The sequence below is a fragment of the Moschus berezovskii genome, chromosome 19 (assembly GCF_049115385.1).
Source record: "Moschus berezovskii isolate FMDL1 chromosome 19, NW_MosBer_1.0, whole genome shotgun sequence".
Lineage (NCBI taxonomy): Eukaryota > Metazoa > Chordata > Mammalia > Artiodactyla > Moschidae > Moschus > Moschus berezovskii.
This window is the reverse complement of record NC_142478.1, coordinates 2,699,381-2,724,985: the sequence shown is the minus strand read 5'-3', so window position 1 is coordinate 2,724,985 and position 25,605 is coordinate 2,699,381. Positions and strand designations below refer to the sequence as shown.

Here is a 25,605-nt window from a genome sequence, read left to right as displayed (position 1 = left end):
AGACTATTCTTAGGCTTCCAGTCCCGACCTCAGCCCAAGAGGTCCGTGAGTTTCTAGGAACGGCGGGCTACTGCCGGCTATGGATCTTGGGGTATGCTGAGATAGCGAGGACTCTGTATGAGGCAACCAAGGATAAGGCCCCCTGGGCCTGGGGACCAGAACAACAGAGGGCTTTTGACGAACTCAAGACCGCCCTCCTAAAAGCACCAGCCCTGGCATTGCCAGACCCACTGAAGCCCTTCACCCTCTTTGTCGATGAGAAGAAGGGAATAGCAAAAGGGGTGCTAATGCAGGGTCTAGGGCCATGGAAGCGTCCGGTTGCCTATTTATCCAAGAGACTAGACCCAGTCGCAGCAGGATGGCCCCCATGCCTAAGGATCATCGCGGCAGTGGCCCTAATGGTGAAGGACGCAGACAAACTCATTTTCGGGCAAAATCTGAAGGTGGTGACCCCTCATGCGATTGAGGGGGTCCTAAAGCATCCCCCCGGTAAGTGGATGACCAACGCCCGTCTGACCCATTACCAAGGACTTTTGTTAGATGCGCCCCGGATCACCTTTGCTGAACCAGCTGCTCTAAATCCAGCCACCCTGCTGCCGACCCCAGATCTAGAATTCTCCCTGCATGATTGCCAGGAAATCGTGGCAAAAATCACCCAGGTACGCCCCAACCTCCAGGACACCAGTCTTCCCAACAGTGAGATGGTATAGTACATGGACGGAAGCAGCTTCATTATGAACGGGGTGTGAAGGGCGGGCGCAGCAGTAGTGGACCAAGGCAGGAATGTTGTTTGGAGTGCCTCGATTCCCCCGGGGACCTCGGCCCAAAAAGCTGAACTGATTGCGCTGGTGGAGGCGCTGGAACGGGCTGAAGAGAAACAGGTGACTGTCTATACCGATAGCCACTAAGTTTTCGGCACTGTCCATGTGCATGGCGCCATCTACCGGGAGAGGGGCTTTGTTAGGGCAGAAGGAAAAGAACTACGCAATCTCCCAAAAGTATGGAGGTTGCTGGCGGCCGTGCAGAAGCCCCGGGCAGTTGCAGTTGTCCACATCCCTGGACACCAGTCCACCCGAACCTCGGAGGATGAGGGAAACCGACGAGCAGATGAGGCCGCCAAAAAGGCAGCAGTAGCCTCACAAGCTTTGGCACTCGCCTTGCCCGCACCTGAGCTTCCGCACCTGCCCCTGCGACCTGACTACACCCCAGAGAATTTACAATGGATCCAGAACCACCATTGCACAAAACCTGATCAGCATGGGTGGCATCGGGACCTAGAGGGAAGACTTATACTGCCAGAAAAACTAGGACTGTTCCTCCTTTCTAACCTGCACCAAGCCACCCATTTAAGTTCATGTCAATGTATGGCAAAACCAACCAATATAATACTGTAAAATAATTTGCCTCCAATAAAAAATAAATTAATTACTTAAAAAAAAATAAGAGAAAGTTGCTGACAGTTCTCGAGTCCGCGCGCTTCAGGTTCCCCCAACAAACTACCCAGATCCAGAAAATCGTGAATCAATGTGTTGGGTGCCAGGCTATGAGACCCAGTAAAAAGGGACCCCTACACACAGGTACGAGGGTACGGGGGAGGGCACCGAGACGGAGTTGAGAGGTAGATTTTACTGAGGTAAGGCCCGGGAGGTATGGATATAAGTATTTGCTAGTATTCATTGACACTTTCTCAGGCTGGGTAATGAGACTGCCCAGATTGTTGCTAAGACATTACTGAAAGAAATCATACCCCGATATGGTGTACCCGAGGGTTTAGGGTCTGATAACGGACCTGCTCTCATCAGCAAGGTCCTACAGAGACTGGCCCAGGCGGTGGGGACCGATTGGAAGCTACATTATGAATATAATCCCCAGAGCTCAGGGCAGGTAGAGAGGATAAATCAGACCCTGAAGAAGACCTTATGTAAATTGGCCATCGAAACTGGTGGGGACTGGGTGACCCTCTTACCCTATGCCATTTTCCGGGTTCGAAACTCCCCATATGTGCACGGATTGACTCCATTTGAAATTATGTATGGGGGACCACGCCCCATTATTGTCCATATTCTACCGGACCAAGACCCTAATGTGGCCCCAAATTATCTGGCCAGTCTAAAGGCCCTACAGGAGGTCCAACGTGAGATCTGGCCCCTGGTGAGCTCTTTGTATGAAACAAAGGACACACCAAACCCGGAACATGGCATCGTCCCAGGGGATTGGGTGTGGGTAAGGAGACACAAGACCCAAACCTTAGAAAAAAGATGGAAGGGTCCTTATGTGGTTATTCTGGTCACCCCAACCGCCCTAAAGGTTGGCGGCATTGGGCCTTGGGTCCATCACTCTCACGTACATCGAGCCACCCAGCCGGAGCAGATACAAGCCAGGGAGTGGACCATGCGACAACACCCTGATAACCCCCTGAAGCTACAGCTCTCCAGACCCCGGGGACACATCGAGTCTCCTTCCCAGCCTGATGATAAAATGGCTACTGGTCCTGACCCTGCTCAACGACTGGAGAAGGAACTGCGGAGAAACCAATCCTCATCAACCTTACAAGCAGACGTGGATCCTGACTGATGGAAAAACTGGTAAGCTTGTCTATGAGACCTCCCACGTAGCCCCACTATCCACATGGTGGCCAGATTTAACCTTCTGTTTCAGAGACATTAACCCTACTTACCAGTCCAAGGCATCCAATCTAGCCCATAGCTATGGATTTTATGCCTGCCCAGGACACTCCAAGGGCCGGCGATGTGGGGGGGGTTTGGTATTCCTTTTGTAAGAGTTGGGCCTGTGTCACCTCTAATGACGGGGATTAGAGGTAGGCAGTTTCGCGACCAGACTTTCTAAAATTTGCTTTTGTTAACCAAGTGGCGCCTAGAGGGGCGACTGTCCCTCTTCCTCGAGGCCCCTGTTCCCCTCAAGATTCAGACAGGATCCGGGCTCAGTTCACTGACGAAGGCAGGCAGGAGGCGATTCAGGGTTAGATTCAAGAAAAACAGTGGGGAATAGTGTTCTACAAATACGGAAGGCATGCAGGATCCACTATTGATATCAGATTAAAGGTTAAGACACCGCAGACAAGCGTGCTCCAGTGGGCCCAAATAAGGTGTTGGCTCCTCCCGCTCCTCCCGCTCCTCCCACCACCACCAAAAGCCCAGGTAGCAAGGACACTTCAAAAGAGACTATAAAACCCCAAAGCCCCAGGGAGGTCACCGGACCCACCAGACCGCCCAGGGCGGAAACGCCTGCTGGGCATCCCTCCCAACTCCAAAGGTCGCAGGCCGCCAAGGACCCCTTGTAGAAGTTGATGCACACTATGTATGAGACCCTTAACGCTACCAGCCCTAACCTCACAGCCTCATACTGGCTATGTTATGATGTAAGTTCAGTTCAGTTCAGTCACTCAGTCGTGTCCGACTCTTTGCGACCCCATGAATTACAGCATGCCAGGCCTCCCTGTCCATCATCAACACCCGGAGTTCACTCAAACTCATGTCCATCGAGTAGGTGATGCCATCCAGCCACCTCATTCTCTGTCATCCCCGTCTCCTCACACCCCCAATTCTTCCCAGCATCAGACTCTTTTCCAGTGAGTCAACTTTTTACATGAGGTGGCCAAAGTATTGGAGTTTCAGCTTTAGCATCAGTCCTTCCAATGAACACCCAGGATCGATCTCCTTTAGAATGGATTGGTTGTATCTCCTTGCAGTCCAATGGACTCTCAAGAGTCTTCTCCAGCACCACAGCTCAAAAGCATCAATTCTTTGGCGATCAGCTTTCTTCACAGTCCAACTCTCACATCCATACATGACCACGGGAAAAACCATAGCCTTGACTAGACGACCTTTGTTGGCAAAGTAATGTCTCTGCTTTTTAATATGCTATCTAGGTTGGTCATAACTTTCCTTCCAAGGTGTAAGCGTCTTTTAATTTCATGGCTGCAATCAGCATCTGCAGTGATTTTAGAGCCCCAAAAAATAAAGTCTGACACTGTTTCCACTGTATGATGTAAAGCCACCATCTGATACAAGCCCCTCTCAGTGTTCGTGGGGGGACCGCAAAATCGGCTTGACCCTGCAGCACGTGAGCGGTAGCAGGACCTGTCTAGGAAAAGTACCACAGAATAAACAAGGTTTATGCGCTTCCATAAACAGTACCCCTAGTTGGAAAAGTAACTCAAAGTGGCTAATCCCAAAGAGTGACGGTTGGTGGATATGTACCAAGACTGGCCTCACCCCGTGCCTCTCAACCTCGGTCTTTGATGCATCTAAAGAATTCTGCCTCCTGGTAACTGTGATGCCTCGCATCCTTTACCAACCCGAAGGAAGCATGTGTTCTCATTAGAGTAAAGGCACAAGCGAAAAAAGTAAGAGAGAGGCCATCACTGCACTAACCATTGCCACCCTGTTCAGTTTAGGAATGGCTGGAGCCGGGACCGGCATAGCCTCCCTGGCTACTCAACACACAGGTATGACCTCCATGAGGGTGGCCATAGATGAAGATTTAAAAAGGATAGAGACCTCTATTAGTCATCTAAAAAAATCTCTCACCTCCCTATCCGAGGTAGTACTCCAAAATAAAAGAAGGCTTGATTTGTTATTCCTCCAACAAGAGAGGCTATGTGCCTCACTAGGAGAAAAATGCTTTTATGCTGACCACACGGGAGTAGTAAAAGAATCTATGGCTAAGGTTAAAAAAAGATTGGCCAAGAAAAAAAAAAAAAAAAAAGACACAGGAAAACTGGTTTGAGGCTTGGTTTACTAAATCTCCCTGGCTTACCACCCTAGTTTCCACATTAGTTGGCCCAAATGTGTTGTTTGTGATTATTTTAACATTTGGCCCTTGCATTCTGAATAAGCTTATTAAGTTTGTAAAAGATCATGTTAATACCGTCCAGCTCATGGTCTTGAGACAACAATATGAAAGGTTACCCACTCCCGAAGACCCCTACGGCTGCCCTGCGAATGAGCAAGATTCCTCATTATGAACAACTAAAGGGGGGAATGTAGAACCTAATGTAGAACTTAATGCTCCTGTAATGCATTTTTGCTTCTGTACTTTGCTTGCTGCTTGTAGAACCAAAGTTACTCCATTTTAGATAAGGTTGTTTTAAGTAAAGATTCCTAGAATTGTTTTTTTAGTAAGGCTGTGTAAAGATCCCTAGAATTGTTTGCTGAGTAAGGATGAGAGAAGATTCCTAGGAAGACAGCAACCTGAAGAACAAGTTAATCTTAAACACCAGAATGTGGGCGGTTGTGACACAGAGATCAGGCAAATAGGTCAAAGGGCCAGGGTGGGCTTATCTCATTAAACCACCAGGAGATGACGAAAGCCAGAGATATACAGCTGTGTGTAGAGTGTGGAAAATTACTGTGTGTAAAAAGATTACTATGTGTGGATGTTTTGAAACTAATATGGTTTGAAAATGCTATATAAACCCTTGGCTTAGAATGCTTGGGGTCCTTGTTGAAACCCGCTGCGTCGGGCAGACACTTAGACCCCAGCTAGCTGGAAATAAACCTCGTTGTGTGTCTTGCATTATCGTGAGTGTCCTCTGTTCCTTTGAAGGAAAGGCGACTACGGACCCTAACAGAATGACAAAGGGCACAGGATCCTGGCTGGATCCTGTGGCTGGATCTTGAGGTGGACACACACATCTGGTGCTTTCTTACTTTATTTACATACTATATCGGTCTTCATCCTGTTCACAGTGCCAATTGTCTTGCTGTTCACACTGTCCGCACAGTTCACTGAACCAAGGTTAGGCAAGGTGTGAGCTAAGAGGCCGGAAGAAGGTACAAGGAGCTGTAGGAACTGTAGTCACATTTATTCTCTTCCAGCTGGCATAGCAGCCATAGCAGCAGATATAACATAACACAACCTAACCACACACAACCTCTCTCCTGGCTGACACAGCAGCCTCAACAGTATTCTCTTCTAGCTGATGCAGCAGCCATAGCAGTAGATACACTATATTCTCTCCTCTCGTGGCTGACCCAACAGACACAGCCATGACACAGCAAAAAAAAAAAAAAAAAAAAACACCTCTTTCTTCGGTGGAGTTCATATATCCCTACAGCACAAAGCAGCTCATGACCAAGCAAGTACCTAATGGCACACATGTGCGTTACTATATGATCTCAGCTGTTACATAGTCATTATTTACAAAATGTGGGAGGAGAGAGCCTGAACACACCATCTTGGCTAATTTGAACACACCAAGTACACAGATATGTACTTGGCTTTAAAATACGTCTGTATATTTACGAATGGATAAGGAAGCTTTGGTACATATACACAATGGAGTATTATACAGCCATTAAAAAGAATACATTTGAATCAGTTCTAATGAGGTGGATGAAACTGGAGCCTATTATACAGAGTGAAGTAAGCCAGAAAGAAAAACACCAATACAGTATACTAATGCATATATATGGAATTTAGAAAGATGCAAATGATAACCCTTTATACGAGACAGCAAAAGAGACACAGATGTATAGAACAGTCTTTGGGACTCTGTGGGAGAGGGTGAGGGTGGGATGATTTGGGAGAATGGCATTGAAACACGTATGTTGTCATATGTGAAACGAATCACTAGTTCAGGGTCGATGCATGTTATAGGATGCTCGCGGCTGGCATGTGGGGATGACCCAGAGGGAGGATAAAGGGAGGAGGGAGGTGGGAGGGGTGTTCAGTAGGGGGAACTTATGTAAACCCGGGGCGAATTCATGTCAATGTATGGCAAAACCAACCAATATAATATTGTAAAATAATTTGCCTCCAATAAAAAATAAATTAATTACCAAAAAAAAAAAAATACGTCTGTATATTTAGTGCACAGGGAAATATATTTTAGGTTTGAGAGGGTAACAGGCAGGAAGGCCAGGGGTCTCCAAATGGAGGAAATAGCCTGCAAGTATCAGACATTTTTATCTTTCTCTTAAGTGGCAGGAAGAAACAAACTATATATGTACATATATATATATATATATATATATATATATATATATATATATATATATTTCCCTTCTCTATAAAAATTTAAAAGGAGGTTTCTCTTAAAATACTGTGTTGCCATAATGACACCTGGTTCCACCTGAAGTTAACTATTCTCAAACCTTGAGTTAACCAATGCATTCTTCATTTACTTCAGACTCTGTCTTCAAGCTGTTTCCCCCTAATGGCTCAGAACTGACTTGACAAACCATTATGTTGTACTCAGACATTGTTCCCCTAATCTATGTAAATGAAACTATTTGTATGGTAATCTGCCCTTCTATAAGATTCAAGTCAATCGTTTTATGGCCCGGGATGACTCATCTGGTGCCAAGATTATCCCAAACTACGACCTATGGATGAGGGACCTGGTGACATTCTGAGTTTTAAGACATTCCTTTCTTTCATTAACAGACTGCTAGGCAATGGCAGCCCACTCCAGTGTTCTTGCCTGGAGAATCCCAGGGATGGGGGAGCCTGGTGGGCTGCCGTCTATGGGGTCGCACAGAGTTGGACACGACTGAAGCAACTTGGCAGCAGCAGTGACTATATAACATCCAGCTAAAAACTAGCAGGGGGTACTCCTTCTGCCCCCTTCTGATGCATATGCCAGAAGCTTTCTCTATCTCCTTTATACTTTCAGTTCAGTTCAGTCTCTCAGTCGTGTCCAACTCTTTGGGACACCATGAATCACAGCACACCAGGCCTCCGTGTCCATCACCAACTCCCGGAATTCACTCATGTCCATCGAGTCGGTGATGCCATCCAGCCATCTCATTCTCTGTTGTCCCCTTCTCCTCCCACCCCCAATCCCTTCCAGCATCAGAGTCTTTTCCAGTGAGTCAACTCGTCACATGAGGTGGCCAAAGTATTGCAGTTTCAGCTTTAGCATCAGTCCTTCCAATGAACACCCAGGATTGATCTCCTTTAGAATGGACTGGTTGGATCTCCTTGCAGTACAAGGGACTCTCAAGAGTCTTCTCCAGCACCACAGTTCAAAAGCATCAATTCTTCGGCGATCAGCTTTCTTCACAGGTCAACTCTCACATCCATACATGATCACTGGAAAAACTATAGCCTTGACTAGACGGACCTTTGTTGGCAAAGTCATGTCTCTGCTTTTTAATATGCTATCTAGGTTGGTCATAACCTTCCTTCCAAGGAGTAAGCGTCTTTTAATTTCATGGAGGAATCAGCATCCACGGTGATTTTGGAGCCCAAAAAATTAAAGTCTGACACTGTTTCCATTGTTTCCCCGAAGTGATGGGACCAGATGCCATCATCTTAGTTTTCTGAATGCTGAGCTTCAAGTCAACTTTTTCACTCTCTTCTTTCACTTTCATCAAGAGGCTTTGGAATTCCTCTTCACTATCTGCCATAAGGTTGGTGTCATCTGCATATCTGAGGTTATTGATATTTCTCCCGGCAATCTTGATTCCAGCTTGTGCTTCTTCCAGCCCAGCGTTCCTCATGATGTACTCTGCATTGAAGTTAAATAAACAGGGTGACAATATACAACCTTGACGTACTTCTTTTCCTATTTGGAACCAGTTTGTTTTTCCATGTCCAGTTCTAACTGTTTCTTCCTGAACTGCCTACAGATTTCTCAAGAGGCAGGTCAGGTGGTCTGGTATTCCCATTGTTGGGCCAGCCTTTGCCCAAACCAACGTCTGGGTGGGCGACCCTGGGACCCAAGCACCACGCCGACAGATGCAATCAGCAAGAGGATTTTATTGAACGTTTGCGCAAACGGGCCCTCCGCATCAAAAGCGAGCCGAGGACCCCTAGCAACAGTTACAGACCGGTTTTAAAGCCCAAAATTTACATAATTAGCATATCACACGGGTATGCAGCTCAGGGACTTTCCTTGCGAAACCTTTTTTCCTTCCGCAAGGCCCTTTTGGTTGTTCAAGTCCCAGGAACTTGTGAAAGTGTGAGCAAATGTTGGATTGACGTTTACGGAGGGGTGGTTTTTCACCATCTCTTTCAGAATTTTCCACAGTGCTCTGGGAGAGTCTGAAATTGTCTCTGTCTGGGGCAGAGGAGGAAGGAAAAGGGGGAGATTATAGTTTCTTCATAGATTTGTTCCACTCAATTAGCTTACTTGTCATCACCTAACTGTTCCTGGCTTCTCTGTACTAAAGAGAGTGAAGGATGAACTGGAGGCCAAGAGTCTTGTTCTAGTAGGGGTCCTTCAATGGAGAAATATTGACCAAATGAAAGGAATTTTCTTACTGTTGTTCAGTTGCTAATTTGTGTCTGACTCTTTGCAACAAGTACAGGCTTCCCTGTACTTCATTATCTCCCAGAGTTTGCTCAGACTCATGTCCATTGAGTCAGAGATGCCACCCAACTGTCTCATCATCTGTTGCCCACTTCTTTCCCTGCCCTCAGTCTTTCCCAGCATCATGTCAGCTCTTTGCATCAGGTGACCCAAGTATTTGAGCTTCAGTTTCAGCTTCAGTCTATCCCATGACTATTAAGGGTTGATTTCTTTAGGACTGACTGGTTTGATCTTCTTGCAATCCAAGGGACTTTCACCCTTGGAGTCCAGCACCACAGTTCAAAAGCATCAGTTCTGTGGTGCTCAGTCTTCTTTATGCTCCAACTCTCATATGCATACATGACCACTGGAAAAACCATAGCTTTGACTATACAGACTGACTTTTGTCAACAAAATGATATCTCTGCTTTTTAAAATGCTGTCTAGATTTGTCATAGCTTTTCTTCCAAGGAGCACGCATATTTTAATTTCATTCCTGCAGTCACCATCTGCAGTGATTTTTTAGCCCAAGAAAATAAAATCTGACACTGCTTCCATAATTTCTACATCTATTTGCCGTGAAGTGATAGTACCGGATACCATGATCTTAGATTTTTGAATGCCAGATTTAAGCCAGCTTTCTCACGCTCCTCTTTTGCCCTCATCAAGAGGCTCTTTAGTTTCTCTTTGCTTTCTTCCATTAAAGTGGTGTCACACGCATATCTGAGATTGTTGGTATTTCTCCCAGCAGTCTTGATGCAGCCCAGCATTTCCCATGATGTATTCCCATTGTAATTCACCCAGCCCAGCATTTCCCTTGATGTACACAGCATGTAAGTTAAATAAGCAGAATGACCGTATACAATCTTGATGTACTCCTTTCCCAATTTTGAATCAGTCTGTCATTTCATCTCCATCTTTTGTCCTGAATACAGGCTTCTCAGGAGACAGGTAAGATAGTCTGGTATTCCCATCACATTAAGCATTTTCCACAGTTTGTTGTGATCCACACAATCAAAGCTTTAGAGTAGTCAATGAAGCAGAAGTAGACATATTTTCTGAAATTTAGTTTGCTTTTTCTATGATCCAAAGGATATTGACAATTTGATCTCTGGCTCCTCTGTCTATTCTAAACCCAGCTTGTACATCAAGAAGTTCTCCTTTCATGTACTGTTAAAACCTAGTTTAAAGGATTTTGAGCATAATCTTATTAGTAGGTGAAATGAGTGCAAACGTATGGTAGTTTGAACATTCTTTTGCAGTCCTTCTTTGCAGTTGGAATGAAAACTGACCTTTTCCAGTCCTGTAGCAACTGCTGAGGTTTCCAAATTTGCTGGCATATGGAGTACAGCCATTTAATAATGCCATCTTTTAGGATTTGAAATAGTTCAGCTGGAATTCCATCACCTCCACTAGTTTTGTTGGTGGTAATGCTTCCTAAGATTCACTTGACTTCACACTCCAGGATGTTTGGCTCTAGGTGAGTGACCGAATCATCATGATTATCCAGGTCATTAAGACCATTTTTATAGTTCTGTGCATTCCTGCCACCTCTTCTTTTTCTCTTCTTCTTCTGTTAGGTCCTTGCCATTTCCTTCCTTTATTGAGCCCATCTTTGCATGAAATTTTCACTTTGTACCTCCAATATTGTTGAACATTCTCTAGTCTTTCCCATTCTATTGTTTTCCTCTATTTCTTTGCATTATTTAAGATGGTTTTCTTATCTCTTCTTGCTATTCTCTAGAACTCTGCATTCAGTTGGATAAGGTCTTCCCTTTCTCCTTTGCTTTTCACTTCTCTTCCTTTCTCAGCTATTTGTAAGTCCTCCTCAGACAACCACTTTGCCTTCTTGCATTTCTTTTTCCTGGGGATGGTTTTGATTACCACTTCCTGTACAATGTTACTTTGCCTCCATCATAGCTCTTTAAGTACTCTGTCTACCAGCTCTAATCCCTTGAATCTATTTGTCAGCTCCACTGTGTAATCATAAGGGATTTGATTTAGGCCTAGTGTTTTTCTCTATTTCTTTCAATCTAAGTCTGAATTTTGCAATAAGGAGTTCATGACCTGAGCCACAATCAACTCCAGATCTTATTTTTGCTCACTGTATGGAGCTTCTCCATCTTCAATTGTAAAGAATATAATCAATCTGATTTTGGTATTGACAATCTAGTGATGTTCATGTGTAGAGTTGTCTTTTATGTTGTTGGGAAAAGATGTTTACTATGCCCAGAGCTTTCTCTGGGCAAAGCTCTGTTAGCCTTTGACCTGCTTCATTTTGTACTCCAAGGCCAAACTTGTCTGTTATTCCAGACATCTCTTGACTTCCTCCTTTTGCATTCCATTCCCCAATAATGAAAGACATCTTTTTTTGGTATTAGTTCTAAAAGGTCTTGCAGGTCTTCATAGAAGCATTCAACTTCAGCTTCTTTGACTTTATTGATTGGAGCATAGACTTGTATTGCTGTGATATTGAATGGTTTGTCTTGGAAATAACTCAGATCATTCTGTCATTTTTGAGATTGCATCCAAGTACTGCATTTCAGACTCTTTTTTTTTTTTTTTTACTTTGAGGCCTACTCCATTTGATTCTTGCTCACATAGCAGTAGATATAATGGCCATCTGAATTTGCCTATTCCTGTCCATTTTAGTTCACTGATTCCTAAAATGTTGATGTTCACTCCTGCCATCTCCAGCTTGATCACATCCAATTTACCTTGATTCATAGACCTAACATTCCAGGTTCCTATGCAATATTTTTCTTTGCAGTATTGGACTTTACTTTTACCTTCAGACACATCCACAATTGGACAACATTTTTGTTTTGGCCCAGACTCTTCATTCCTTCTGAAGCTCTTTCTCTGTCATTTTCCAGTAACATATTGGAGACCCACTGACCTGGGGGGCTCATCTTCCAATGTCATATTTTTTGCCTTTTCACTGTGTTCATGGGGTTCTCAAAGCAAGGAATGGTTTGCCATTTCCTTCTCCAATGGACCACATTTTGTCTGAAATCTCTAACGTGACCCATCCCTCTTGGGTAGACCTGCATGGCATGGCTCATATCTTCCTCGAGTTACACAGACTTTGATCCAATTCAAAGTCATCAGATAAAATCTGAGCATGCTAAGACCATGACCAGGATAGTTCAGACCTTTGAAACCCTGTATTATAACCATTGTATGCTTTTACTTAGTCGCTCAGTCAAGTCTGACTCTGCAACCCCATGGAATGTAGCCCACCAGGCTCCTCTATCTATGTGGATTCTCCCGGCAAGAGTACTGGAGTGGGTTGTCATGCCCTTCTCCAGGGGACCTTCCCAAACCAGGGATCAAACCCCAGTCTCCTGGATTGCAGGCAGATTTTTGATTGTCTGAGCCACCAGGGAAACCCAAGAATACTGAGGTGGGTAGCCTGTCCCTTCTCCAGGAGAACTTCCCAATTCAGGAATTGAACTGGAGTCTCCGGCATTGCAGGCTGATTCTTAACCAGCTGAAATACCAGGGAACCATAAATGATTGTAATGGAAGAACTACATGAAATTAAAACCTTCCTTTCAACAGCTAATTGAGTGACAAGTTGGCCTGCGTGGCCCTGTGGCAGAGACAGACATGCTATTTGCAGTATTTTCTCTATCCTCTACAGTTAGGCAAGGCCATGTAACTAGTCCTGCCCAGTGAATTGTGAACACAGCTGACATGCCACCTATATTCTAAGTCTGTTCTTGGTTCTTGAGTCTCTCTCACCCTCTGTTGCAGTGACCTGGAGGTCCCATATTCCAGATAGTGAGCAATGCTAGGTGGGCCCTCTGTCAACTGAGATCTTGAGTGAATGAGAAAGACCTTCAAGAAGGCAAGGTCATGGCCGCAAGGAACAATAAGAGGAAGTGCTTTCCAAAGAGAAGAATCAATTCTGAAGATAAAAGCATTCTCCATCCCCCAAAGAGAGGACTATAAAATATTTTTCCAGCAAGATTTCAGAATTGTTGAGGACCACTGAACACTGGGCACCTTTTGCTCCTCATCATTCTGCAGGGAGTGTTTACTGTGTTCCATCATTGTATGTTGGGTGTGAGGGATGCATACAATCTCTCCTTTTAGTTCACAAGTTTCTGGAGCAAGAGTGACCTTATGCATGTCTGATACAGAGGCTATCATGGGATTCCTCAAAAATTCCCAACTATAAGCTCAAAGCCCTGATTTGATGTGACTTTAAAGCTGCCTCCTCTGTGAGGACTTAGATGAAATCTATATGTGGGAAAAAATGTGCAAAGATATGTTGATGGCCAGTAGGGAAGACTAAGCTGTTGACAGTGATGCTCAGCAAAGTCTCTGGATCAACAAGGCTAAGGGCTGAGGTTTTGCTAGTGAGCAGTGGGCAGAAGTGACTTCAGGTATGTTCCTGTGACCAAAACTAGAAACTGAGGAAACTTTATGCTGAGACAGCAGAGGTGAAGGCCAGAAACATTCCATAGGAGCATCACTACATGCAGGAACAAAATTCCTGGAGAGTTCAGATCAGTTCAATTCAGTCGCTCAGTCGTGTCCGACTCTCCGCGACCCCATAAATCACAGCACGCCAGGACTCCCTGTCCATCACCAACTCCCGGAGTTCACTCAAACTCATGTCCACAGAGTCAGTGATGCCATCCAGCCATCTCATTCTCTGTCGTCCCCTTCTCCTCACCCCCCCCCCCAAACTTTCCCATCATCAGAATCTTTTCCAGTGAGTCAACTCGTCCCATGAGGTGGCCAAAATATTGGAGTTTCAGTTTTAGCATCAGTCCTTCCAATGAACACCCAGGATTGATCTCCTCTAGAATGGACTGGTTGGATCTCCTTGCAGTCCAAGGGACTCTCAAGAGTCTTCTCCAACACCACAGTTCAAAAGCATCAATTCTTCGGCGATCAGCTTTCTTCACAGTCCAACTCTCACATCCATACATGACCACGGGAAAAACCATAGCCTTGACTAGACGGACCTTGGTTGGCAAAGTAATGTCTCTGCTTTTTAATATACTATCTAGGTTGGTCATAAATTTCCTTCCAAGGAGTAAGCGTCTTTTAATTTCATGGCTGCAATCAGCATCTGCAGTGACTTTGGAGCCCAGAAAAATAAAGTCTGACACTGTTTCCACTGTTTTTCCATCTATTTCCCATGAAGTGATGGGACCAGATGCCATGATCTTTGTTTTCTGAATGTTGAGCTTCAAGCCAACCTTTTCACTCTCCTCTTTCTATCATCAAGAGGCTATTGAGTTCCTGTTCACTTTCTGCCATAGGGGTAGTGTCATCTGCATATCTGAGGTTTTTGATATTTCTCCCGGCAATCTTGATTCCAGCTTGTGCTTCTTCCAACCCAGCGTTCCTCATGATGTACTCTGCATATAAGTTAAATAAGCAAGGTGACAATATACAACCTTGACATACTCCTTTTCCTATTTGGAACCAGTCTGTTGTTCCATGTCCAGTTCTGACTGTTGCTTCCTGACCTGCATACAGGTTCATAGACTTATAGACAATCAATGAAATTACTGTTAAGTTAAACTCCTGAGACTTAGGGTTGTTTCTTACTATATCATAGCCTAACTTATCTTGTCTGATGTGAACCACAAGGAGCAGAATTCTGAGGTTCCTCCGAAATCAGTCCAGGTCTTATTTCCTTCTATCTCTATGGCCTTTTCTTGGGGGATCTTATACATTCCCATGATTTTATATGACTTTGTATACCATCTATATGTAGGGGATCCTACTCTCAATCTTGCCCCACGCAGTTCTGAATTGTATTTGCTGTCCTGGCAAAATTAATTGTACCCCTTTCATTCTCAAAACTGCCCTGGATTTGGATAATTAATAGCACTTTATTTATATGCCAATTAAATTCAAATTTGTATTTCCAAACCCAGGCATCTTTTAGAGCTTCACACAGAGACTATGCAGCCACAAACTCAACATTTCTATTTGTGTGTCTCATAAGCATAAGCAACATAAGCTTAACATTTCCTATATTGAAATTTTTTCTTCTCACCTTTTCAAATCTTCGGCTTCTCCAATATACCACATGCCACGTATTCATTTGATCAAGTTAGAAACATGATGTCATCTGTGACACCTGCCTCCCCCTCATCAGTTCAGTTCAGTTCAGTTCAGTCGCTCAGTCGTGTCCGACTCTCCGCAACCCCATAAATCACAGCACGCCAGGCCTCCCTGTCCATCACTAACTCCTGGAGTTCACTCAAACTCATGTCCACAGAGTCGGTGATGCCATCCAGCCATCTCATTCTCTGTCATCCCCTTCTCCTCCCGCCCCCAATCTTTCCCAGCATCAGAGTCTTTTCCAGTGAGTCAACTCGTCGCATGAGGTGGTCAAAGTATCACCCACATCCAATTTCTCACCAAGATCTGTCAATCCTAGCTCTGAAATACACTGCAAACCACCCACATATTCTTATTTCTGCTGCCAAAACATGATCCAAGTTACTACTCTTCTAGCCCCTGCAACAAATTCCTGACTAGTCTCTACCTTTCCTTCTACTCTGTACACAGCAGCAAGAAGAACCTTTTAAAGTTAAATTAGATCATGTCCCTGCCTATCTTGTGTTGTTGGAAGAAGGTGTTTGCTATGACCAGTGCATTCTCTTGGCAAAACTGTGTTAGCCTTTGCCAGATTCATTTTTGTACTCCAAAGCCAAATTGGCCTGTTACTTCAGGTATCTCTTGACTTCCTACTTTTGCACTCTAGTCCCCTATGATGAAAAGGACCGTTCAACTTCAGCTTCTTTGACATTAGTAGTTGGTTCATAGACCTGGATTACTGTGATGTTGAATGCTTTGCCTTGGAAATGAACCACAATCATTCTGTCATTTTTGAGATTGTACCCTAGTACTGCATTTCAGACTCTTGTTGACTATGAGGGCTACTCCATTTCTTCTGAGGGATTCTTGCTCACAGTAGTAGATATAATTGTCATCTGAATTTGCCCATTCCTATCCATTTTAGCTCACTGATTCCTAAAACGATCACTGTTGAGAAACTGAGGAAGAGGTTGCCAGAGGAGATGGTCCTCACCAGGGGCAACGGCGAAGGACCAGCCTCCCTCAGCACGTCTCACTCAGCCCTTAACAATTCTTGGCATTTAGCCTAAGGAACACTCCCTGCTCTTTCCATTTAGCCTAAGGAACATTCCGTTGTGCCTGTAGTCCTTGAGATAATCAAAAACTATGCCGGGAGCCATGATTAATAGCTAACTTGGGGGCTTGATTAAGCTTAGAGGTGGAGACAGCATGTTTAGTATACCTGATGTTATCAACATTCCGCAGATGTTCTGGTTTTCGTCATGTTGCTATGGTTTTTGAAGTCCTGCTGCTGCTGCTGCTAAGTCACTTCAGTCGTGTCCAGCTCTGTGTGACCCCATAGATGGAAGCCCACCAGGCTCCCCCGTCCCTGGGATTCTCCAGGCAAGAACACTGGAGTGGGTTGCCATTTCCTTCTCCAATGCATGAAAGAGAAAAGTGAAAGTGAAGTTGCTCAGTCATGTTCGACTCTTCGCGATCCCATGGGCTGCAGCCTACCAGGCTCCTCCATCCATGGGATTTTCCAGGCAAGAGTACTGGAGTGGGGTGCCATTGACTTCTCCGTTTTGAAGTCCTACTTCCTTGTAAAACTATATAATAACGCCTGAAGAATAAAGCAAATTGTCAGTCTCCAGAAGGCTGTCTGTGTTCCTTCTTTCAGAAGCAACTCCGCTGAGCTCCACAACTGGCGCCCAACGTGGGGCTCGAAGAATACGCATTTCCAACACGGAGGATTGCTTCCTGCAGAGGAGGTAAGCAGATCATGGGACACCAGGCAAGTAAAATTCCACTTGTTTCTTTGATGCATCATTTTTTGAAACAGTTTGGAGCGAATGTTTCTATAGAACAGCTAATGGAATGCTGTAACCTTGTTATTGATTATAATCCATGGTTTCCTGAGAAGGGAACATTAGATGAGCAAGTGTGGCACTGAGTGAGAACCAATGTCTTGGCATATAGACGAGGAGCCCAGATTCCTCCCCGTTGGTGGGGAAGATGGGCTCTGATTCAAGCCATCATTGAACAATTAGATGGGATAAAGGTGGCCGTTGAGGTAGAAACGGTGCAATCACTGCATGAATATGAATTAGAAGAAAAGGATATGCAGGGAGCTCTTCATCACAAAAATGTCCTTTTTGGACAAAAAGATGTGCCTCATTTGCCGTCACTGCCTCTGCCAACAAAAACGGACTCAAAAATGGCTGAACCATTAAGAAGCCAGTTTTCTCCTCCTCCAAAGGAATTTCTATCTTTTCCCGCTGCTCGAACTCTGACTCTTCCATCGCTGGCAACTAGCGTTCCCCCTGCCTCTTTTTTGACCCCTGCTGCCAGCTCCTTGACTCCTTAGGATTTGGTCAAACAGGCCTTTCCTGCATTATTTGACCATCCCCAACAGAGGCAAGTGACCTGGGGTACTCCTGATTTCAATATCATTTCGACCTTTAAAAAAGCATGTACGTTCTATGGGCCCACCGCTTCTTACTGTCTTGAATTCCTTCGGAACTGGGCAGAAAACTGGCTACCAGCAGATTTTACTGCCATGGCGAAAATGGTCCTTCAGTTCAGTTCAGTTCAGTCGCTCAGTCGTGTCCGACTCTCCGCGACCCCATGAATCACAGCACGCCAGGCCTCCCTGTCCATCACCAACTCCCGGAGTTCACTCAAACTCATGTCCACAGAGTCGGTGATGCCATCCAGCCATCTCATTCTCTGTCGTCCCCTTCTCCTCCTGCCCCCAATCACTCCCAGCATCAGAGTCCTTTCCAGTGAGTCAACTCGTCCCATGAGGTGGCTAAAATATTGCAGTTAAAGTTTTAGCATCAGTCCTTCCAATGAACACCCAGGATTGATCTCTTCTAGAATGGACTGGTTGGTTCTCCTTGCAGTCCAAGGGACTCTCAAGAGTCTTCTCCAACACCACAGTTCAAAAGCATCAATTCTTCGGCGATCAGCTTTCTTCACAGTCCAACTCTCACATCCATACATGACCACGGGAAAAACCATAGCTTGACTAGACAGATCTTGGTTGGCAAAGTAATGTCTCTGCTTTTTAATATGCTATCTAGGTTGGTCATAACTTTCCTTCCAAGGAGCAAGCGTCTTTTAATTTCATGGCTGCAATCAGCATCTGCAGTGATTTTGGAGCCCAAAAAACAAAGTCTGACACTGTTTCCACTGTTTTTCCATCTATTTCCCATGAAGTGATGGGACCAGATGCCATGATCTTTGTTTTCTGACTGTTGAGCTTCAAGCCAACATTTTCACTCTCCTCTTTCACTTTCATCAAGAGGCTTTTTAGTTCCTCTTCACTTTCTGCCATAAGGGTGGTGTCATCTGCATATCTGAGGCTATTGATATTTCTCCCAGCAATCTTGATTCCAGCTTCCAGCCCAGCGTTCCTCATGATGTACTCTGCATATAAGTTAAATAAGCAAGGTGACAATATACAACCTTGACGTACTCCTTTTCCTATTTGGAACCAGTCTGTTGTTCCATGTCCAGTTCTGACTCTTGCTTCCTGACCTGCATACAGGTTTCTCAAGAGGCAGCAGACGTGGGAGACGCCGGCCCCTGGCGCAACCGACCACGCAGAGGCCCAGCCGTGAGGAGCTACCCCACCCCTGAGGCCAGGGCCGGCGGCCAAGAAGAGCTACCCCACGTCCAATAGGTGGTGGCTGCGCTGGCACAGGAGGGCCAAGAGGAGCTACTCCACGTTCAAGGTCAGGGGGGCGGTCTTGAGGAGATACCCCTCGTCCAAGGTAAGGTGCAGTGGCTGCCCTTTGCTGGAGTGGCTGTGAAGAGATATCCCACTCCCAAGGTAAGAGAAACCCAAATAAGACGGTAAGTATTGTGAGGGGGCATCAGAGGGCAGACACACTGAAATCATAATCACAGGAAACTAGTCGATCTGATCACATGGACCACAGCCGAATGTGGTCCACTGGAGAAGGGAATGGCAAACCACTTCAGTATACTTGCCTTGAGAACCCCATGAACTGTATCAAAGGGCAAAATGATAGGATACTGAATGAGGAATTCCCCAGGTCGGTAGGTGCCCAGTATGCTACTGGAGATCAGTGGAGAAATAACTCTAGAAGGAAGGAAGGGATGGAGCCAAAGCAAAACCAATACCCAGTTGTGGATGTGACCAGTGATAGAAGCAAGGTCCGGTGCTGTAAAGAGCAATATTGCATAGGAACCCGGAATGTTAAGTCCATGAATCAAGGCAAATTGGAAGTGGTCAAACAGGAGATGGCAAGAGTGAACATAGACATTCTAGGAATCGATGAACTAAAATGGACTGGAATGGGTGAATTTAACTCAGATGAGCATTATATCTACTACTGTGGGCAGGAATCCCTTAGAAGAAATGGAGTAGCCATCATGGTCAAAAAAAGAGTCCGAAATGCAGTACTTGGATGCAGTCTTAAAAATGACAGAATGATTTCTGTTCGTTTCCAAGGCAAACCATTCAATATTACAGTAATCCAGGCCTATGCCCCAACCAGTAACGCTGAAGAAAATGGTCCTTACTCCCCAACAATTACTTCAATGGCAAATGTGGGTGAATGATGAGGCAAAGGAAGTCCTTCAGGAACACCATTGTCAGGGAAACCCCACACAACTCACCTTTGATATTTTAACAGGCACAGGGACCATGGTGGAGACGGCTGCTCAACTACAGGGCGTGACTCCACCTATGATGTTTTGGATTAAACAAGTGGCCCTGGGTGCCTGGTCTAAGGTAGATAGCACTCTGTCTGATGGGTCCTTTGTAAAAATATTTCAAGGACCAAGTAAGGAATACGCCCAATTCCTCGGAAAGCTAAAAGATGCAGTGGAAATATCTATTAAGTAAGCTCACAACAAATTATTTTAAAGCAGTTGGCATTTGAAAATGCAAACGAGGACTGTGAAAATGTTATCAGACCTATCAGAGAAACAGGTTCTATTATCGATTACATGAAGGTATGTAGAAACATTGGCTCCATGCATCATAGGGCAAAGGTCGCCGCTATGGAAACATATGCCATACAAAAAAGTATGAATGCAAAATGTTTTAATTGTGGTAAACCAGGTCACATGAAAAAACAATGCAATCTACCTGTAAATCCATCTTTGAAGGCTTCCATAAATATGAAAGGGAAACCTCCCAGGCCCTGCCCGCGGTGCTGAAAGGGCAATCATTGGTTAAATGAATGTAAGTCAAAATTTGACAAAGCTGGCAATCCGTTCCCCATAAAGTTAAAACACAATCAAGGAAATTTGGGAAACTAGAAGTGGGGATTCCCTTCAGCCCCACACCAAAAGAAGGGGAAGATATAAGGCCTAGTATTATAACTCTATCTTCGGCCACACAATGCAGTGCCTGTATAGATATCCCTAGCCCAAGGGACATGGAACTGTTTATGATTAATTCTCCATTTAAAATAGATACTGGTTACTACGGTCTATTCCTGCTAACACTGTTGGACTTATATTGGGCAGGAGTAGTTGTACTATGAAAGGGTTGAATGTTATGACTGGAGTTATTGATGAGGATTATAGCGGAGAGATTTCAGTAATGGTACAAGTCACCCGAAATATATACTTACAAAAAGGGGATCATTTTGCCCAAATGCTTTTGTTACCCTATGAAAAGCCACAAAAAACATCCCAAGCTGTTTATGCTGGAGGTTTTGGCAGCACTAACTTATTTGCAGGAATAACTGCTCTCTTACAGGAATTAGAAAAGCCTATTTTGACCTTGAACATTAGGGGAAAAAGTTTTAAAGGAATGTTAGATACTGGGGCCGATATTTCCATTATTCGCTTGTCAGAGTGGCCCCTGAATGGCCTCTCCAGACCCCAGCAAACCGCATTATTGGCTTAGGAGAGGCCAGCCTTAATAAGACTTTTGAGAGTATCTCTCACCTACAGGCTCGAGGGCCCGAACAGATTGTAGCTTACATTAAACCTTATATTACAGAGGTTTCTATAAATCTGTGGGGCCGAGATTTTTTGCAATAGACTCAAGCTCGTTTGGTATTAAATGAACCTTTTTGTTAGGCACCATTGAGATACAGCCGCTAAAATTACAATGGAAATCTAATACTCCAGTATGGACAGCTCAATGGCCCCTGCCCTTTGAGAAATTAGCGGCCCTAACAGAATTGACAAAGCAGCTACTTGATCAAGGATGAATCGAGCCCTCTTTCTCGCCATGGAATTCTCCTGTGATTGTAATTAAGAAAAAATCAGGAAAGTGGTGAATCTAAGAAATGTCAATGAGACCATGGTCACCATGGGGTCCTTACAGCCAGGGCTTCCAAATGTCAATGAGATCTAAGAAATGTCAATGAGACCATGGTCACCATGGGGGCCTTACAGCCAGGGCTTCCAAATCCGAGTATGATACCCAATGGATGGCCGGTAATTATTATAGATCTTCAGGATTGCTTTTTTACTCTTGCTCTTCATCCAGATGACAGACAGCGATTTACTTTTTCTATTCCCACAATAAATAACGAACAACCTGTTCAAAGGTATCATTGGAAAGTACTTCCTCAGGGAATGAAAAATTCCCCTACCATTTGCCAATTTTTAGTAGGACAGATCCTACTGCCCATAAGGGAGAAATTCCCAGACGCATACATAATTCATTACATGGATAATATCTTACTTGCTGTGTCAACAACAACAGCTGTAGAAGATTTATTAGCAGCTACCGCCCGACAATTGCAAACGAGAAATCTAGTAATCTCTGACGAGAAACTACAATTCCAGGAACCTTTTAATTATTTGGGATATGTAATGACTAAACAGACTGTGAAACCTCAGAAAATGTCTGTGAGACTAGACAAAATTTGAACCTTGAATGATTTTCAAAAACTTCTGGTAATATTAATTGGCTTTGGCCTTCTCTGGGCATACCCAATTATGCATTAAAAAACCTTTTCAAAACATTAGAAGGACCCTCTGATCTAAATAGTTCCCCGAACTTTAACTCCCTCAGCCAAACAAGAATTGAAACTAGTAGAGGAGAGAATATCTAAAGCCTTTGCCTCGCAGCTACAATTAGGTATTCCGATTTCTCTTTACATTTTTGCTACTGTAGATTCCCCTACAGCCGTAATAGCACAGGAAGAAAAGCCTTTAGAATGGGTTTATTTGCATACCAAACAAACAAAGAAGATTGTTGCTTATATTGAATTAATTGGCAAACTTGTTCATTCGGGAAGGCAACGTATACAGGCCCTTACGGGTTATGACCTTGTGGGAATTTATCTCCCAATTTCCAAAGAAAAGTTTACTGCTGCTTTACGGGTTAATCTCATGTTCCAAATAGCTTTTTCTGATTACCAGGGACAACTTATTTCTAACCCCCCGAAAGGCAAGCTGTGGGATGTTTTATGAACTACCCCGTTCGTTGTTAATTAACAACATAGTATCTTCCCAACCACTTTCTGCAGCGCCTACTTATTTCATTGATGGCAATAAAGCAGGCTATTCTGGGGTAGTAGGCCCCAAATGCATGAAATGAGTCAAAAGCCCTTTCTCCTCGGTGCAGCATGCTAAATTATATGCTCTTTTTCTTCTCTTGCAAATGGAACAGAATGCCTTTAATATGCTCACACGACTCTTTATACATTGTTTGACTATGCCAAGGCCTTTGACTGTGTAGATCACAATAAACTGTGGAAAATTCTGAAAGAGATGGGAATACCAGACCACCTGACCTGCCTCTTGAGAAACCTGTATGCAGGTCAGGAAGCAACAGTTACAACTGGCCATGGAACAACAGACTGGTTCCAAATAGGAAAAGGAGTACGTCAAGGTTGTATATTGTCACCCTGCTTATTTAACTTGTATGCAGAGTACATCATGAGGAACGCTGGGCTGGAAGAAGCACAAGCTGGAATCAAGATTGCCGGGAGAAATATCAATAACCTCAGATACGCAGATGACACCACCCTTACGGCCAAAAGTGAAGAGGAACTCAAAGGCCTCTTGATGAAAGTGAAAGAGAAGAGTGAAAAGGTTGGCTTGAAGCTCAACAGTCAGAAAACGAAGATCATGGCATCTGGTCCCATCACTTCATGGGAAATAGATGGAAAAACAGTGGAAACAGTGTCAGACTTTATTTTTTTGGGCTCCAAAATCACTGCGGATGCTGATTGCAGCCATGAAATTAAAAGACGCTTGCTCCTTGGAAGGAAAGTTATGACCAGCCTAGATAGCATATTAAAGAGCGGAGACATTACTTTGCCAACCAAGGTCCATCTAATCAAGGCTCTGGTTTTTCCCGTGGTCATGTATGGATGTGAGAGTTGGACTGTGAAGAAAGCTGATCGCCGAAGAATAGATGCTTTTGAACTGTGGTGCTGGAGAAGACTCTTGAGAGTCCCTTGGACTGCAAGGAGATCCAACCAGTCCATTCTAGAGGAGATCAATCCTGGGTGTTCATTGGAAGGACTGATGCTAAAGCTGAAACTCCAATACTTTGGCCACCTCATGCGATGAGTTGACTCACTGGAAAAGACTCTGATGCTGGGAGTGATTGGGGGTAGGAGGAGACGGGGACAACAGAAATGAGGTGGCTGGATGGCATCACCGACTCGATGGACATGAGTTTGAGTGAACTCCAGGAGTTGGTGATGGACAGGGAGGCCTGGTGTGCTGTGGTTCATGGGGTTACTAAGAGTCAGACACGACTGAGCAACTGAACCGAACTGAACTGAACTGAATATGTTTTCACAATTCGTTACTGCTGGATTCTCCTCTTCTGATGACGAATTACTACAGTTATTCTGTACAAACCCTTTTTCAAGCCCGGCTAGCTCAGTCACTAGAGCATGAGACTCTTAATCTCAGGGTCGTGGGTTCGAGCCCGACGTTGGGCACCAGTTGTGGAGCTCGGCGGAATTGCTTCTGAAAGGAGGGACATGGACAGCCTTCTGGAGACTGACAATTTGCTTTATTCTTCAGTTCAGTTCAGTTCAGTCGCTCAGTCGTGTCCGACTCTCCGCAACCCCATGAATCACAGCACGCCAGGCCTCCCTGTCCATCACCAACTCCTGGAGTTCACTCAGACTCAAGTCCACAGAGTCGGTGATGCCATCCAGCCATCTCATCCTCGGTCGTCCCCTTCTCCTCCCGCCTCCAACCCTTCCCAGGATCGGAGTCTTTTCCAGTGAGTCAACTCGTCGCATGAGGTGGCCAAAGTATTGCAGGCATTATTAGTTTTACAAGGAAGTAGGACTTCAAAACCATAGAAACATGATGAAAACCAGAACACCTGCGGAATGTTGATAACATCAGGTTTACTAAACATGCTTCAACAGTATGTGAAATGAGAAATTCTAGATGTACAAGCTGGATTTAGAAAAGGCAGAGGAATAAGAAATCAATTGTCAGTATTTGTTGGATCATAGAAAAAGCATGGGATTTCCAGAGAAACATCTACTTCTGCCTCCTTGATTACCCTAAAGCCTTTGACTGTGTGGATCACAACAAATAGATGGGGAAAAAGTGGAAACAGTGACAGATTTTATTTTCTTGGGCTTCAAAATTACTGTGGCCAGTGACTGCAGCCATGAAATTAAAAGATGCTTGCTCCTTGGAAGAAAAGCTGTGACAAACATAGACAGTATATTAAAAAGCAGAGACATCACTTTGCTGACAAAAATCCATATAGTCAAAGCTATGGTTTTTCCAGTAGTAAGGTATGGATGTGAGAGTTGGACCGTAAAGAAAGCTGAGTGCCAAAGAATTGATGCTTTTGAACTGTGGTGATGAAGAAGACTCTTGAGAGTCTCTTGAACTGCAAGGAGATCAAACCAATCAATCCTAAAGGAAATCAACCATGAATATTCGTTGGAAGGACTGATGCTGCAGTTGAAATTCCAATACTGTGCCACCAGTTATGAAGAGACAACTCATTGGAAAAGATCCTGATGCTGTGAAAGATTGAAGGCAGGAGGAGAAGAGGGCAACAGAAGATGAGATGGTTGGATGGCATCACCATCTCAACGGACATGAGTTTGAGCAAGCTCTGGGAGATGGTAGAGGTCAGCGAAGCCTGGTGTGATGCAGTCCATGGGATCACAAAGAGTAGGACACAAATTAGTGACTGAACAACAAGATCAACCTGAAGCATTGCTCAATCATATCACCACCACCATATCATCACCATATCATCACCACCACTCTGCATTGCTCACACATACTGAAAATCAGTAGGTGCTACTGGAGATCAATGGAGAACTAACTCAAGAAAGAATGAAGAGACA

The 25,605-nt window shown here is 44.5% G+C and overlaps 1 non-coding gene across 1 annotated transcript; it reads left to right on the top strand.

Moving 5' to 3' along the window:
* The first annotated feature begins 24,143 nt into the window (after window positions 1-24,143).
* TRNAK-CUU (transfer RNA lysine (anticodon CUU)) lies at window positions 24,144-24,216 on the top strand. The gene has a single exon. It is a non-coding gene; the product is annotated as a tRNA-Lys (tRNA).
* Window positions 24,217-25,605: the final 1,389 nt, after the last annotated feature.